Source organism: Hermetia illucens, chromosome 3 (genome assembly GCF_905115235.1).
Source record: "Hermetia illucens chromosome 3, iHerIll2.2.curated.20191125, whole genome shotgun sequence".
NCBI lineage: Eukaryota > Metazoa > Arthropoda > Insecta > Diptera > Stratiomyidae > Hermetia > Hermetia illucens.
This window is the reverse complement of record NC_051851.1, coordinates 166,644,534-166,659,109: the sequence shown is the minus strand read 5'-3', so window position 1 is coordinate 166,659,109 and position 14,576 is coordinate 166,644,534. Positions and strand designations below refer to the sequence as shown.

The 14,576-nt window shown below is 41.8% G+C and overlaps 1 protein-coding gene and 1 long non-coding RNA gene across 3 annotated transcripts in view; one reads left to right on the top strand and one right to left on the bottom strand.

Annotated features, from left to right (window-relative positions):
• Nucleotides 1–14,576, bottom strand: part of LOC119650848 (cytohesin-1) — a 102,381-nt gene that overhangs the window by 80,556 nt on the left and 7,249 nt on the right. The window lies entirely within an intron of this gene.
• LOC119650849 lies at nucleotides 348–4,516 on the top strand. Its single transcript, XR_005249380.1, has 2 exons — nucleotides 348–403; nucleotides 3,992–4,516. It is a non-coding gene; the product is annotated as an uncharacterized LOC119650849 (long non-coding RNA).

Sequence of the window (14,576 nt, the reverse complement as noted above, 5' to 3'; positions counted from 1 at the left end):
CGAATTAAGTTTTATTTAACTAACTGATATTATATCCTCCGGGGACGGGTGACAAGCTGAGGAAGTTAACCGATTTATGCGAGACTTGGGTAATTATTAGCTCCCCTATAATATCATACTTGAGCTCATTAGAAAATTTCTGGGGTTTTATTCGTATTCGCAAACAATGAAGGAGAGCGACATGAGAAAATGTACGATTAAATACACTAAAGAGCAGAAAAAATGCCTTCAATGACTTTGAAGACTATCTGAATCGATGAAGTGCCAATGAAAATAAGATACTTGATCAAGGCACTTAATAGCGTGTTTCAGTCATCAAAATTGTCTAGTCCGGTAGTCAGTATCACAATCGATTGAATGCAGTGAGGTAACTTGAGTGACAGTCGGTTGCCAGATGTCATTGGTAATAGACCACAAATGAAGTAGTCTCAATAGAACTTAAGAGCGTTGGAAAAGTGATCCGGTGACCATTGGTGGTTTGATTATTGAAACAACAAACGGGGAAGGCTAAAAAAGAGTCTCCTGCGCATACCCGACAAAAAATATTGTCCAGGAGAAACCTGGTGCGGACGGGTAGCAACCCTGTCGTCCCAATCAAAACCAAGTGACCGAGGAGAACCTCAACGTGGTGGCACCGGGAAATGTTGTATTCACATGGACATAAGTTGAAACAAGTCGGGAAACCGGAAGCTGGACGCTTCAGGTACGAAAGGTTTTGTGTATTTCTTAGTACGTAGCATACAATACACTCATATATTATGTGAGAGCATGCACTTTCGGGTGATATTGACATTCATAGTCTTCAATTTTCAAAGAAGCAACAACTTTGACGTATTATAACTTTGTTAGTAATAGTGCGATTGCGACCAAACTTGGCAAGATTATGCTCCACATTATAGCCTACATCTACATCATGCTAGGATGCATTTAAGGGGGGTTTCCAGCTAATTACAAAAAATTATAGTAATATATAAGGCCTACAAATAAGTTCTGTCTGCATCGACCGGAACAAATAGTAATCAGAAGGAGCAATGTCTGGAGAGTACGGCGGGTGGGGTAGGACTTCTCATTTCAACGTTTCTAGATACGGTTTAACGGGCTGTGCAACATGTGGACGAGCATTGTCATGTTGCAAAATAACTTTATCATGCCTTTGCTGGTATTGCGGCCGTTTTTTCTTGAGTTCGCGGCTCAAACGCATCATTTGATGTCGGTAGAGTTTGCTCGTGACCGTTTCGTTCGATTTTAGCAGCTCATAGTATACCACATCCAGCTGGTCCCACCATATGCACAGCATGATCTTCTCACCATGAATATTCGCTTTGGCCGTCGATGATGAGGCATGGCCGCGGTGTCCCCACGTTGCCCGACGCTTGGGATTATCGTAATGGATCCACTTTTCATCGTCAGTAACTATTCGATGCAGAAAACCCTTCCTTTCTTGTCGTTGGAGCAGTTGTTCGCACGTGAAAAAACGGCGTTCGACGTCTCTTGGCTTCAGTTCATACGGAACCCAATTTCCGACCTTCCGGATCATTCCTATTGCTTTTAAACGGTGGGAAATGGCTTGCTGAGTGACTCCAAGTATTTTTCCAAGTTCTTCTTGCATTTGCGATGGATCTTGGTCGAGCAATGCCTCTAGTTCTTCATCTTCAAAAATGGTTGGCCGTCCGGCGCACTCTTCGTCTTCCAAGTCAAAATTGCCACTTTTAAACCGTCCAAACCACCTCTGACACGTTCGCTCAGATAGAGCATGGTCACCATAAACTTCCACCAAAATGCGATGACTTCCGGTTGCTTTTTTCTTCATATTGAAATAATGAAGTAGAACTCCCCGCAAAAACACATTATTTGGTACAAAATTGGCCATTTTCGTTGATGAAAAAAGTATTGTTGTTTACACTTCAATTAAATAATTTATACTGACGTTTGTGCCTATTGACAGTAGCTTTCCGATGAATGTTTGGAAATGTGGATCAATGGAATAAAAAACAAGCTACGCCATCTATTGTGAAAACCGACAGAACTTATTTGTAGGCCTTATACTATTGTTAACTTTATTTGAACAGATTTTGGTATGGAAGTTATTTCGGAGCACAGGTATCATATATTGCCAGCCTCCTAATTTTTTTTTTCAGATTTTTCGGTTTGGCAGTTTCTGAGAATGGCCCCCTTAAAGAAATGATCATTCTCAACCCCCGCACTCCCCACCTTTCCAGCAAATGTCAAAACTAAGACCGGCTTGGAAAAGTACTAACCAAGACCTTTAATTTGATACCCCACATTACTATATTTGGTGAAAAAAAATTTTACACCACCATTTTGCATGTATGAGGACCCCACCCCCCTTAAATTCAACGTAAAATGATGTAATTCACTGTATGTGTGAGCGTTCACAGTTCCCACCTTCCTACCAAATTTGGTGTCAATCGTCTCCGAGAAAAATGCGTGTGACGGATAGACAGACGGTAAACCGATTTTTTTGTGTTTACACAAAACCTTAAAAAGAACTAGGTCTTTTTCCTTATCCTTTAGATATTTTTATTTTTTCCCGCATACAATCGTTTCGGAGACCACGTGCCTCCTTCCTCAGTGCTAGTACCTAATCTACCCATCGTTTCGGACACCACGTGCCTCCTTCCTGAGTGCTAGTACCTAAGGGTAGATTAGGAGCCACATGGTTTCCGAAACGATTGTATGCGGGAAAAAATAAAAATATTTATAGGAAAAGGAAAAAAACCTAGTTCTTTTTTCAACTTATATACCAACTGTAAAAAAAACATGGACATTAATTTCAACTCACATGGACATGCTGATTGTGATGAAGTATGCGAATACTCCAAGGCCTTGGACCCGAGTCTGAACGGGGACTCATCTGAAGAGACTTAGGACACAAAACCTCACCAAAGGTTATCTGAACCAAGATAGCCTTCCGAGCATATATCTCTCTGGAGAATTCCTGGAGCATGTGTTCTCGGTTATTTGCGATTCGGTCGCTAGTAGGATTTTCATGGGGGTTATGGTTACATCCACATCGTGGGTAGAAGACCTTTGAGCCTCAAGCGTGGAGTTTCGCTTACAACTCGGGTCTCGTGCTCCTTAGTTCGGTAGAGATTTGGGTGTGTCTTGCATTCACGAGTATCAATGCTGTATGCATGCATTCAGTATACACTAGTATCGTTGTTGCTTGTCAGAATAGTCCTCCGATTGTGGTCACAAAATCAATCTGTAGCCCAAGAAGATCGTGGAGGAGGACTCACGCTAAACCACACGGACATAACTTTTTAGGAAGTCAGGATACAGTCTCGGATTGGTTGAATCAAACGGCAACGACTTAAGCAACGGACACTTGACCACTCTGTCTGTGCGGTCCATTTTTTGAAAGGGTACACTACGGAAACCATTCCAAGAGTAAATGTAAATAACAAGACGCAGTTTCTTTTTGACACCGATATTTCAGGAACAACTTGGTCCCTTCTTCAGTGCTATCCTTCCTTTCCCTTCAGAAATCGCGTAAAATACCGACTTCAGCGAGACTTCGGATCCTCGAATTGAAAGAAAGGCTCAGGAATGATGATGAATGTGTGTGTGTGTCTTTGAGGTGGGGGAGAGCCAAAGCCTCTGAGCACTCAGACCTTAGTGGTCCACTGTACTCGATTCCCCCGACTACCGAAATATCCTGGATCCGTTCATGTATCGCTATCCGCTGCAGTTGAAGCACATCAGCACCAAAAATCTGATGTCTGATGCGCCCGTAAGCGGGGCACTCACATAGAAAATGTGCCGTGGATTCCGCTTCCTCATTACAGGATGGACACGTATCATCTTGGATAATTCCTATTCTGAACATATGCCCAGCTAGTGAATTTATATTTATTTTTATTTATATTATTATTTATTTTTATTTTTTTTATATTTATAATTTGAAAAATCAGGTATAGTTTTTTGACAGTTGACCTATTTCAAAAATTGTATTACTTTTTGGTTTCAGGGCATCTCCGGTGGACAAATCCTCTAATCTATATGGGTGGAGATGATCCAGCCCGACAAATACAAGGATAAGCCACCATTTCCTGTTTCAGATCGAGGGACGACGACGTAGACTAGGACGCCAGGCTACTGCTAGGAATATCGAATTGATGGTGCCGGGATTATGGCGCAATCGGTTTAGACTTCGCCGCACGAAACCGGGATGTTTGGAGCTAGCTAGATCGGCCACTTGAGGTTGCGCGCTAGTTACGGGATCATTACCCTAACGTTTAGCCATCGTCGGCACATTCATCCTAAATTCAAACTACTTACTTGCATAAATACAATTAATGTTATTTCATTGAACTTAACAATTGCTTACTACACATTTTCCGGAATTTGCACTTTGTATTACCTAGCTTAACACGTGCTATTGCATAAGCATAATTTTAATATAAATAGTAGATCGAATATAAGTACAGCAACTTGTTATAATCAATCAGCCAGCGAAAGCTATGCTCGAATAAATCGGTTTAGTTCAAATTAAGTTGTATTTTTCTTTATTTTTTTCACCGGTAACGACCACGTTACCATAACTCGCTCGATGATGATGATGAGTCGTAATTTTTGGAGCCTGAGAATCGAGTATTTGGAACATGCAAATACTAAGACAGCGCTGGTTAGGCTTAACTAGATACTTCTGCCAATTCATTTGAGTACTCGGAGATCGCTTCATCTTTGACTGGCCTAGGGAGAGAGATATGTAACATTCCAAATTGGAGAGGCATTTGATTTGTTAAAGCCGGCGGTGACAAATGCACATTTCTTAAATTGCATCACGTGGGCCTGGCAACAGAACTTGGATACGAATGCATCGCGATTGTCATGGGACTTGATAATGAAGAGCAAAGCTGTATTTTACTCCATTCAAAAAAACTTCATCCGTCAAATTTTCAATTCGGTTGAAGACGGTAATTTGGAATGGTCGCTTCAGTAAAGGAAAAGCTTTGGAATGAATTCGAAAAACAATAGCGACGGAGACTGTATGAGAACTACTAACTCTTTGAAATTGATTGGGGAATGTAAAGAACATTTGAAAAGTGATAAGCTAATACCAGTAGAATACAAATCAAGGCAAAACCTATCCGGCGCATCAACCACTGAATCAATATGAGAGACTTGATCAAGGCACTTGAAAGCATGTTTAAATCATTGATATTGTCTAGTCCTTGACTGACAGTGTGTCATTGGTTGCGAAGGCCCGAGTCTGCACGGGGACCCATCTGAAGGGGTTCGGCCACGAGGTATCACTAGAGTCTATCTGGTACCATAAAAATCGGAATAGCCTTCCGAGCTCCTATGTCTCAATAGAATTCCTAGGACATGCGTTCCCATTCCGACTATTTGCGGTTGGCCGCCTAGTGAAAGTTTCATGGGGGTTGTGATTACGTCCACATCGCGGATAAGAGAACTTCTGGCCTTAAGCGTGGAGTTGCACTTAAAATTGGGATACCGTCTACCTTAGTTCGGTAGAGACTTGGTTATGAATGCTGAACCATGCACTCAGGATAGACTGGTACCGTTGTTGCATGTCACAGCGGGGCTGGTAACAAAATCAATGCGTGTCCTAAGAAGACCGTGGGGTTAGGCCCAAACCGTGGAAACTCACGTTGAACTACCCGGACGTAATCGTCCAGGAAGCCAGGATTCAGTGTCAGATTAGATGGATCAAACAGCTGGAAATGTACGGTAATTTTTGAGAGGAAACCCACCCAGAAGTAAATGTAAATAATCAGACGAAGTTTCTTTTTGTTTATTTTGGTACGCAAACACCGATATTTCAGGAACAACTTGGTCCTTTCTACAATGCTATCCTTCCTTTCCCTTCAGAAATTACGTGCCGCCTTAAGCAAGACTTCGGATCTTCGAATTCAAAAGAACGAAACGGCACAGTAATAAACACGATTTTTACCGAGGATGAAAAGCGAGGAGCCAGAGAACTGGATGTCATATTTGTCACAAAGAACACATTTAAGGAATTTGGCTTTAGAGCCATCAACGAAGGAATCTTTTAATAATCATGATCGCACGAAAGGGAAAGACAATGCCTATAGTTCTCCGATGAGGAGCATAGCGAAAGGGCGCAGTCTACGAGTACATGACGAAACGAACCAACTCGAACTGACTTCGCCAAGAGTAAAAACTCAATTGTAAGCTCCATCTTCTTTCCCTATCGGAACAACAAGTAAGAGTCTTGGTCAATGAGTTGAAAATTGAATTCATGGCCCAAACTCGGAAAATTACCTCTAAGTAGGACATCACGAGCAGGAGGAGAACATTATATTTTCTTGATCACTCAGGACGAGAATATTCATCCCGAAATACGATCACGAATGACGATGGCTTATAGAGAACTTTACGTTTTGTTCGCCATTACTGGAAGCAAAACTTCAGTGTAGCTGCAGCAACAAAAAAGGATATGCGAAGTTTAAGGTGAGAACGTGGTCTCGATATTCCACAAATTGCAATCGTGGAGCATCGTCACGCTCTTGGAATAGTCAATAGGCGTTGCCGAAAAGTTGCTCACGAGTTGGCTGAAATCCAAGTTCAACGACGTGTCGAGACCCGCCAAAAATTGCTATAAAATCCACGTGACGATCATTTTATTCGCAGAATCGTTACTTGGCGATCCACAAAGCGACCTTTGCAACCCTCGGGGTCACCAAACCAGGTAAACGATACATAACCGAGATACTTGGCTTTGGAACGACGGTGTTGAAATGAAGGTCCTTGAAAAGAAATGTCTCTGCCACAAAAATTGATAGACCAGTAGCTTACTCCAAACTACAATTTTAATTTATTATGTATATATATATTTCGGGAGCAACTTACTCCCTTCATCAGTACTACTCTAGCTTTGTACTGAGCAAATCTAAAATTTACCGCAATGTTGTCCGTCCTGTGGCTCACTATGGTTCTGAATGTTGGCCGACTATAAAAGACAATGAACGGCGTCTTACCGTAATGGAGACGAAGATGTTACGTTGGACTAGTGGCGTCACACGTTTTGATCACATCCGAAATGAGGATATCCGCGATCGATATGGAGTTGCACCGATCGTTGAAAAACTGCTAGAGAGGCGTCTTCGATGGTATGGTCACGTAATTCACGCTTACGAGAATTCACTTGGCAAAATTGGTCTGAACATCGATGTCGATGGTAAGCGACCAAAAGGCAGGCCGAAACAATGGTGCCTTGATATGTTGGATGGGGATTTGAAAGTCTCGCAATTGCATCCAGATCAGGCTTTTGATAGATCACGACGAGCTGACCCCGCTTGCGAACAGGACAAAGGCTGAAGAAAAAGAAGAAGATTGACAGCTGGATAATGTTTGTGACAAAAATGGCAGAGTCGCACCATTCGAATCTGTTTAGGCAATCAGGCAACGTTCTCAGCACTAGCCAACAATGACGTATCAAGCCAATTGGTGTGGAGCTGAAACAGTTGCTGCTGAAACTTGGTCGACGATTTCAGATATGGATCTCAGGGCATTGGAACATCGCTGGTAATGAGGAAGCTGACAGCCTAATTTGCCAAGGGTCTGAATACACAATGGTAGTGTCAGAGCCATTTTTTTGTCATCCGGCCATCCACTGCCAAGTCTACTCGGAAAGGTGAAATTGCAAGGACTCATGCAGCCAAATGAAGAAATGGGAACTCTTGCCGGTAAGCGCAAATCTTTGTGAAAGAGTCCGGAGCCATTAAAGCGACATTTTTCTTGTCCCTTAGGAAGTGGGACAAGAAAATCGTAGTAGGGCTTTCAAAGGGTCACTAGTTCTTGGAAAACACATGGAAGCAATTGGGGTTGTGGAGCGAATGTGAAGAGAAGGAGGAGATGGCCCTGCATTATATATGCAGCTGCCCAGTCTCTCCAGATCTCAGGCAAAGATACCTCGGTAAAGTTTTCTTCAACGAAAAGTTTGGGCACTCTCTGTTTCTGGAGAATGTTTTCAGAATCGCAAGAACCTGCGAACACTGCAAGCCGGAGGCAATTGAATAGGCTTTCTCCAATGATAGTACAAAGGGCTTAACAAAAGGGTTGAGGGCTTGAAATTGCGGGTTCCCCCACTAACCCAAACTAAAATAACCTTGAGAGCCAGCGGTTCCTTCAATTCACTTGAGATCTTTTCAGCCATGGAAGGTTGATACAAAGAACACATATTGTGTAAGCTCCACCTCTTAAATTCTTTATTATAGAATGTTGCCACAAGTTCATTGAATTGATCCTCCATTGTTAGTCCCATTTAGGCATTTGAAGGGTAATACCCGATTACTTTCAACTCCGGTTCACTGGAAACAGCGATATCAGTTGAAAATTAATTATTCATTAATGCGTCCCCCTTCGCTCTGGCTTTGTTCCTCGTACTGACTACAGTTCTGTAGTGGGTGGCTGACTTCCAAGTATTTCTTTTTATAAAGTTTTTCCTTGAAACAATGCCCCTTCCCTATTTTCATCGCTCAGTGTAGTCAGCTCTGAATAAAGACATACAGCAAACAAACATTCCATTCCTCTCAACGGTACACAACCATCTTACCATACAACATTTCTCTCCTCAGACGCAACTTGTGAATACTCCCCATAATCAACGGCAGGTGGAAGCTAAACTCAATGTAATGTGGCCATTGAAATGGAAGCAAAGCTGGTAGAATTCTTTGTCAACTTGCTTTTAACCCCGAGCAAAACATGTATTGCGAGAACAACAAAGAGTGCAACGTTTTATATCGGATTAATAGCGAGCCATGTGAATTGTCTCGCATTTTCTTTACCTTGTCGTCAATTATTGTCGTACAAATGGTACCAACCAGTTGCTGTCGCCTCTAAATTGAAAGAAGTCGGAACTTAGCTTCGCAGTTCGTATATTAAACCATTATTGGAGCAATCGAGTTGACTTGAAGGAATCACATCAAGTGCAAAGAAGTATGGTTGCCGTTGGGGCTTCTAGCGGGGTCCGTAGTTGATTTGATGTCGGGAAATAGAGAAATTTCACAAGTCTGGATGCTTACATCTAAGTTTAACTAGGTGATATGATGTCATTCCATATCATATACTTAATTCGATTCATCAATTCCATTCGGGCCGAGAATCGCGTCTACAGTCCACGCGATATTTATAAGGCTCTGTTGATTTTGCTATAAAATTATTGCTTCTTGTTTCATATTTTATCGGGCTCGAGGTAAAGTGGGTCGAGTGCTCGAAAGGCTTTCAGGCGTGGGGCGTACTATGGAGATGAGCACTATATCCTGGCAATCGATAAAGCTAATTGGCAGCCGTTAAATACGCTAAGCATATGGGAGCTAATAAGTGTCGGTCGGGACTGATAGCCATGAAATTGTAGATAAGCGAAAGAAGGATGCACAGAGCGAAACTAGGACATTTTGAGTGACTACCCGGCTACAGTTCCGGAACGAGGAAGCACCATCTGCAATACAGAAAACATTTATAGGCTTTGGGGGTGTTATTTTTCCGTAGACATTAAGCTGTGAGTTCAACGTCTCGTAAGTAGATTTACATCTATCTTCCTCAATGTAGCGGACTCCATGCACGACTGACCCGTCAAGCAGAACCACATCCCATCCACTCCACTCGCCATTGCGGGAAAAAAGAGTTGAGCGTGTTAAAAATAAAGTCGATTACACAAATGGTGGATTGTCTTTATTACATTAATTTTTGGAGAAGCTGAAGATTCTCCACGGATCCGAAATTTGATTGTAAACATCCATACCAGCGCTTCTAGCTTAAGTGATTTCATGTTCTGATTTTGGACGATGATCACGCGGGCCATATCTTGGCTATGAGATATTATGAGGAACCATTACATGGGCGTCCAAAGGAGTTAAAAAGCTTTCGACCTGAAATGTGTGTGCGTTTATTGCAGGAATTTTTATTTCCAGATGATTGAGGAGGAATGACGATTGCGTGACATATGTGCTTAAGAAGTTGATCCGTTTTGTAATTGAAGCCGCGTAAGGGGCATTAATTAGCTCAAGCTACCTGACATGGATGGCTTTGAGGGAGAGAACGGAGCAGACGCTTTTTAATAGGGGTTATCTCCATCTGTTTGTAGTTATTCGATTAAGGTTGCTTGCGGCAGGTGTTATTTACGGTTGAGAATACATTTTCTTCGCACGTTGCGATGCCATTCATTAACAAGTTGCCTTTAGTGTCAAGTGGACTATGTATATATGGGCGGGAAATGAGGTGAATTTAAAGATACTTTCAGTCAGCATGGCGATGATTCACTATTGGAATGTAATGGAACATCCATTGCAAGACGTAAACTCAGCGAACCAGATCATCATTCTTGAACGAACCAGCAAAATAGTCCCATCTTTATTTTTGAAAACCAGAAATATTTGGTGCTCATAGGAAAATTTTGAATCCAGCTTCCCGGTCAGTTCGTATGCACGCTGTACTTTGTCCAAGCCATTTTATAAATAAATATTTCAAGTTTGGACGATGACCGTGTTCCGAATTGCAGAAGAGAGATTCAACAGCAGCATTTCCTATCAATCATATTGTTTGTCAAGTTTTCCTTCAGGGCGAGATATGCAATAATTTTAAAGACGCTCTGGGAATATTTTGCAACTCGTGATATCTCGTTGCGTCTTTCTTTTAATGGAATAGAAACTATGGAGACGAAAACAGGGAGGAGGAGATAGGAGCTTCTATAAAGTCATCAAAATAAAGATTTTATAAAGCAGTCTTTGTTGTATATAAGAGAGACGCTGAATTAATGAACAAAGAATGGGAACACATTCAGATGTCAACAGATTTGGTATGAATGTGAGGCGATCTTGTTGGCTGATCCTCCTAAAATCTCAATTTAAAAATTTATAATTTTTGAGATAAACGACTATTTTCCAGTTCAGATATGTCACAACTCTAAAGACACTCTAAGATCAAGAGATGAGCTCATTTAAGAAAAGCTTTTCGATTATCAGGATCTCCCCCGATACGAACAGCCTCGAAAAATAAAAAAATAAAGGGTTGGGAAGCGTCTTTTCAACCTCGAAGGATGATCAATATATGATTGCCATTATCCCCTAAATAGGTCATAGCAAGCCAACCAAACTCGCGGACCATCGTGTATGTACTTCAACTTCCATCAAGGTCTTCCGGAGAAGTCTGCACTCATCCTCTACTGTTGTACGTGGCGTGCTTTTAAGGTGACCCACTCGTCAGCGACTCTGGGATAGGGGATTCCAATGCATGACATAGCGAGTAATCGAATTGTTGCATTTTCTTACAATGTGACCTATTCACTGCCATCCTTGTCTTCTAATCAATCCGTGTCACGGCACCTGACTTATACGACGGTGCAATTTGTCATTCGAGATTGTGTCGAGCCCGAGTACCAAGGTGTTAGGCCTGATTTATATGCTGTCGACGACTTACAGCTTTTAAGTAATAATAGGAGTCACTTTACACGTGCTGTTCTTATAAAGCACAGAAAGAACTTAGGCGGAGAACATGAACATAATGCTGGTGTTGGGTTATTTGCAGTTCCAGATTTAAGACAAGGAGGTGGAAGGAGTGCTGTTTTGTAACTAAGTAGAGAGAGTAACATCGTGTTTTGTACCACCATCAACAAAAACAACGCCACCAACATCATCAATGCTTTTAACGCTTTACACATTAATATAGATAGGAAGGGTGCAATGAACCATCAGACCAAGAACCTTGGTTTTATTTGTAGGTCCAGAGGCATTTGGCCACGGCCCAAGACTCGAGGTGAAAAGAAACAGATATCAGCAGCCTAGTCAAGATGTTCGATGAAAGACATCATAGTCTATTGAAACCGTCTACGACCTCTGGAAAAGGCAGCTGCAAGAACATCACCGATTACAGATAGGAATAGTATCGACGATGTAATGCAGCCTTATCGCATCCTGCTGTAAACTTCAAATTCCCTCTGATGCAGAATATTACCAAGGGTGAGAGAACAGACAAGAGATCAATCCGTTTAAAACCCTTAAAGAATGGAGTGCTGATCTGAAAATATCGTTGTTCATGCTGCTTAAGGGAGGACAGTTCAGCGACCAGAGTATATATAGGGCAAGCACCAAACATGTTGCGAGCCATTAGGGTTCTTTGCAAAGGAAGGAAGAGACGACAAAACTGATACCTGACACGTCACTGTTACCGAATTATGAGATAACACAAGGAATTCTAGACAGCAGGAATTCGCAACGACCTAACGAAAAAAATACTAGAACGTGAGCTAAAACTGAAAAATAAAAAAAAAACAGTTCGACCGCGCGTGGAGACCTAAGTCTCCGGACCTGAACGCCGCGATCGAGACGGATCACAATCTCGATCATGGTTTCTTTTGCCTCAGATCGTGATTGAGTCGCAGCCCCTGAGGTTCCCTCCCTCTCTCTTCCTCGTTGACCATACAAAACCTTTTTAGGGACATCCTCTGAAATACTGGCCTGGGAATGTCAAAGACGGGAGGAAACCTCTGCAACTGGTGTGGCCATACTAGCAGTCTAACTTCTACAAAATTAGAGGAAATGAGATAAACTCCACTTCATCTTACTAAATCGTCAAACTGTACTGGAGACAACTTCATGACGAAGCGTCATCATCATACTTCAGATCGCAGTATATGCCATTTTGTTTACTTTTTTGTGCTTCAAATATGTCAAATTGTGAGCCAACAAAATGGAATTTGCGGGAAGCTGTACTTTTTTTGTATTAATTGGAAGAGAAAAGCCGCTGAAAGCTGCCGATTGCTGTGTAAAGTTTATGAAGAACCTACTCCATTGCAATAAACGTGTAAGTAATGAGCTAGAGCATGGGTCCTCGACACGAAGAAACTGCATCTTTTTCTGTGTCCGAATTTGAATTCCAGCGGCATATTCGTGGTCAAATTGGAGCAATCGGAAGCGGAAAACGTGTATATCTTATCGATTCACCTGGGTAACGATCCATCAGCACCACCGAAAGACTTACTATATAACAAGTAAAGTCTACCATCGCATTGAGGAAAGTCTACCTGTTGAGAGGCTGCGATGCCAATGCGAGACACACACTCTTTGGGTATTTGTAAATCAACGACAAAAGTGTGCCTCTCTTTGACACAAACCTATCGATATGTAAAAGAGACAGTACACCAAATTTCCCCAACTCGGAGATTTTTGGTGACTGGGAGGAGGTCCTTCATATCACCCTACTAACTGAAAATTGATTTTTCAGGATCAGAGACCAGAGAGTATCTGATCAGAGATCCTCCTCGGATTACAGCGGAATACTTGTCAATCTGAATCTCGCTGTAGAGGTTTAATACCCTTCAGTTAGCCCCGAACGCTTTACATGGGACGTCACCTCCAAAGGGCCAAAAAACAGGGTTTCCTCACAAAGTTGTCTGACAAATCGAAAAACCGTTCTACCTCCGGTATTGCTCTAAATTGTCGTTGTCGCTCGTTAGCTTAATACTACGTGGTACACATGATCTTGTTCAATTACTCGCAGTAATATCTTCATTTGCATCTTTAAAAAAGATTCTTTTTACATTTGGTCTGCTCCAACTTATACTTTGGATCAGGCTGGATAATTAAAAACGGTAAAATCGACTTTTTTCCAGATAGCTGATTGGTTAGAGCACAAGACTGTAGTACGGAAGGTCGTGGTTCAAATCTCACTGGTGGCAGTGGGATTTGTGTAGTGATTTGACGTCGGATACCAGTCGATTCAGCTGTGAATGAGTACCTGAGTCAAATCAGGGTAATAATCTCGAGCGAGCGTAATACTGTCCACATTGCCTCCTACATTGTACTACTGTAGTGTACCGTTACGGTCTTGAATGAAGTGCTCTAGCACACGTCAAGGCCCTGATCTAATATGTATTGTTGCGGCAACGATTATTATTATTATTATTAAAATTGACGTTCCTTTTCAAACTTTTAAATCAAGAGGACGTTCGCAAAACAGATAGCGAATTTCCCGAAAAACATGGATGGGATCATGGGTCCTTCACGATCTCAGCAAAGAAAAGGAAAAAATACGTTTTCAAATCACCTCCCAGCATCTTGCTCGCCACCGAGCAACACGCACTATTTCTTGTATCGTGATGTGAACAAAGGAAAGAATGCATGGCTCCAGGAGAAACGCCAACGCTCACAGTCATATAGGACCTCCACCCAAAGAAGAAAGGTTTGCGCTTGGGGTACCTGAAGGGTATATTGCACTGGGAGGTAATTGGCAAAAAAAAAAAGGGTGTTCATCAAGCTGTTATAAATTGCCCAGCTCCACTACGTAAAGGAAGTAGTTTAGCTGAAAAGACCAGGGCGACAAAGTTAAACCGTACTGCTTCACAATGACCCTAAACCTCATGTTGCAAAAGTGATCAAGGACGTAGTTTAAGAGATCGAATGAAAGGTCCTTTACCGTTCACTATATTTTCTATATCTTAAGAAGTTAATATTTGGCAATATCACGTTTTATGAATGACAAAATGATCGAAAAGTTGAAGCTGCCAGTCGTACTTGGTGAAATAGGTCAAAATTTCGATAAAATCGTAAAAATAAAGTAGCGGTTTCGGT